The sequence below is a fragment of the Nannospalax galili genome, unplaced genomic scaffold (assembly GCF_000622305.1).
Source record: "Nannospalax galili isolate Female #2095 unplaced genomic scaffold, S.galili_v1.0 scaffold1631, whole genome shotgun sequence".
NCBI lineage: Eukaryota > Metazoa > Chordata > Mammalia > Rodentia > Spalacidae > Nannospalax > Nannospalax galili.
In genome coordinates, this window is record NW_008329035.1 from 1020939 (window position 1) to 1025030 (window position 4092).

The following is a 4092-nucleotide window of genomic DNA, read 5'->3' on the forward strand; positions in this document are numbered from 1 at the left end:
ACACACACACATCGGAGATAACCAGTTAGATATTTGCTACTCAAGTGTACAGATCTCAGAAAACAGCAAGGGATTTCTATTTTACATGCTGTGTTTTTATTTTAGTATTGAGGAGACCTGGGTAGGGGAAGTTGGGAGTTGCATGTTAATTTGAGTAGTTCAGGCTACTGAAACATTAAAATGTGAATTCCCAAACTTTTCTTTTTGGGCTTTGTCAGGGAAAAGGAAAAAACTTACTTCTAAAAAATCTTTGGAAGTTAGAGTGCTTTCCAGTAGGCTGAAGTCAGCAATTCCCAGCTAAGATCATTTGAAACCAGTTTTCCTTTCCTTCCTTCCCATAGGTCAAGTCAATATTAATTGTGCCTTATTTCACTTCCATAAACTTGAATTATTTTTAGGGAAAGCCCCCCTATAAATTCAGAAGTCACTGTAAGTAGCATGGAGACTGGAGTTGGGATATTCTGTTGACTATAAAACCATGATGTCATTCTGTGTATAGAGAATGTAAAAGGAATATTCAGTGTTAACTGCCATATGTTAATATACACGAACATAATTAGCATTGTGAAGGCCAAATGCATTCCCCCATGCTTTTTTCTTTTCCAGGAAAATTGAAAAATCAACTCTTCCCCAACAGCTGCCTAATTTAAGAGCCTGACCATCACATGTTGGTGTGGGCACGTGGGGCCGTGGTGTGAATGTCTGTATGGGTGTGTCTAGATGTGTGTGAGAGCACCTTGAAAGGGACTCTTTCTGCAGATACTGTAAATACAAGTACCGTTTTAATAAAGCATGTACAATAAACCAAAATAAGTTTGAGTTGGACTTTATATGCAGAACTGTAAGCCAGTACATTTTATGCTAATAGGATTGCATTTGGTTCAAGAGGAGGAAAAGGTCTTGGAAATGAAAAACAGGCACTGGTTAACCAAGTTGTACACATTGTACCACAATCAGTGTAACTTTAGGAGGAAATTCCATCTTCATGGAACATTTTCAAGAGATCTGGGATCATTCAGGTAAGAATTGATATATTAAAGTGTACATACTTGTACTTGGTTTCTATGCCCACTGATAAGCAATAGCACACCAAGCAGTAGTTGTCGAAAACAAAAACAATAAAGAGTATTGTACTGATAGGTATTAAATTCTTCCATTATTAGGTTGAAAAAGTCCTACATAAAAGCCCTACTTAGGTAAACAGTTGTTTGACTTCATCATGACTGTAGATTCTTGGTCAGGGACAGGTTGCACACACACATAAAAATCCAAAATAGGCCACAAGTCAAAAGAATTCTACTTGATGGGTATAATACATGCAGAAGCCATCAAAGGGGTACTTGAACAGTAAGTTGAAGAATATAAACACTATGTTCTCTTCAGTCCAGGAATAGTCTGTAGAAAATTGTGATTGTCACCAAATCCTGGCTGAAGAATGGTTGTGATGACTAAAGAGTGTTGCTAAAATGCTTTGTTGTTTTTATGTAAAATATTTTCTTTAAAAAATTGTTAAAAATGTGTATCTGTATTAAACTGATGAATATGAAAATTTTGAGCCTAAAGTTCAATAATCTGCACTTGCGAATAGAGAAAATCTAAGTATTCATGCAGTAAAAACAATGCATTCTGTTTGTTTTTTAATGAGAAGTTTTGTGTTTTGATCTTGAAATAAACTGTGTTCTGTAGATAATTTCTTAATTCTAGTCGAATGTTTCTCATTGTCAGGTAGGTTGGCCAGTAGTCTTGGAGGGGATGGTAATTGGTGGCACAGTCTTCACCACTTAGTTTGTGTTTTCCAAACTTACCTAATTGAAAAGATTACTTGGGGGACTTAAAGTACAGATTTTTTTTTTTTCCTCCAGTGCAAAGATTTAAACCCAGGGCTTCAGACATGCCGGACAAGTGCTCTACCATTAAACCACATCCCTGGCCCTAAAATACAGACTTCTACCTGCTGAACCTGAATCCTGTTCGGTAAGCGGTGCCTCCACTCATCCTTAGAGTGGCACAGGCATGCTTGAGAAATGCTGTACTTGTCTTCTCAAGTATCACAGTTCATATTGGTCAGGGAATGAAAGTGAAACTTACAGTCTTGGTCTGATTCCCAAAGCTCTAAGCTAAAAGTCAGTTTCACATAAAACCTAATACATGGCTTTAGAAAATAGTAAGTTTTAACATAACAGATTTTTATCACTTGCCAGCATCTAACTGAATAGAAGTTATGCTGTGCAGATACAGCTAGTTTCTCTCTTTCAGGATGAACCTATTCAGATGAGGTTTTTAAAACTGGTGAAGAAAGCTACTCGAGTTTTCCTGACATTCTACCTGCCTTCTTGGTATCTACAGAATCTTAACAGTACACCCACCTTACCTCACAGGCTGAAAGGCTAAACTCAAGTCTGTTGGACTAGCACTGGAGAAATTTGTTCTCTAGAAAGAAAAGTCTGCATTGACTCAGCCTCCTTACCAAGTACTCCACTTCTGTCAGTGACTGAGAGGATAGCAGCTTGTTCTGAAGCTGTGCTGTCAATGTGCTGACATGGTATAGGGCTTGACAGCTCTTAGCAGTCAGTGGATTGGCAGTACTAAGAAAATGTAAAAATTGCTCTGCACATAATGAAACTATAAATCAAGTACAATTTCACTGAGCTACTGAATGAGTCATAATTCTGATTCCTCTGATGCAAAAAGACCATATGTTCCATTATGGCCAACTATCAATTTGTTGGATAATATTAATCAGATTATGACCTATTTGGCTGTGGCAAAAAATAATAATGACGAATGTTAGAAAGACCTCTACATCTTCACAGCACTCAGGAATCCCTGGGCTAGACAACAGCTTTCCATCTGTTCTGCCTGTGAGGCCTCCATTCTAGAAAGCATTTGAGGGACTGGAGAGAGGGCTCAGCAGTTAAGAGCACTGGCTGCTCTTGCAGAGGATCTGGGTTCGATTCCCAGCACTCAGCGGCTAACAACTATCTGTCACTCCAGTTCCAGGGTATCTGATGCCCTCTTCTAACCTCTGCAGGCATTGCATGACACAGGTGCACTTACATACATTCAGGCAATATACTCATACACACAAAATCAAAATATTTTTAAGTGCTCTTGAGATGCTGTGAGCACTAAAGCTTATCCCTTAGAGACTGCTTTCAGTGCTCTCATAAGCAAATAGGACCGAACCCTCATCATGAAGTCTAGAGTAAGAAACAATGAATATCTGCATATGCCTTAACTATGTTCTTTAAATCATGATAATGGATACCTAGTATGATTCCCAAATGACACTTAGTGACATGCAGGCCATTCTGTGTATGAGATAATCCAAATTTGGTTAAGAAAAAGATGTTTAGAAGATAAATGGAGAATGTGCTTTTGCTGGTTATAAAATAACATGCTCCTTACATGAAAAAGATACTAAAAAAGTAAGAATTGACCCAAAAGTCATAATTAAGGGGTTAACTTTTTCAAAAGCCCTTTTCTCTCCAATCCCTTTCCATGTGTTTGGGATTATAACATATTCTCTTAATCCAAGACGTCAGTCTCACTGAACATCTTTGCCTGACTTCCTGGAACCTCGGAGCACAACAAAACCTATGGGACACTTTAAAAGCAGTCCTAAGAAGGAAGTTTATAGTTCTAAGTGCCTATGTTAAAAAATCAGAACACAAATAAATGACTTAACATTGCAACTCAAGACTGGAAAAGCAAGGACAAATTAAACCCAAACCCAGCAGAAGAGAAGAAATAACAAAAATCAGCAGAAATTAATGAAATAGAAACAAAACAATACAAAGAATGAATATAAGAGCTGATTCTTTCAAAAGTTGAACAAGATAGACCCTTAAGTTAACCAAAAGAAAGAAAGCAAATCCACATGACACCCAAAAGATCCAGAACATTATAAGGGAATACTTTAAAAAGAGACCCAACAGTTTAAACAGACCATAACATGTAAGGAAATTGAAACAGTAACACTTCCATTTCCCTACAGACCTGCTCCTCATACTCTGTTGGAGAACTGTACCACTGTACTCAACTTGGCTTCCTTCTCAACATTTCTTATCATTAGATTCATGGTTCCTGTTG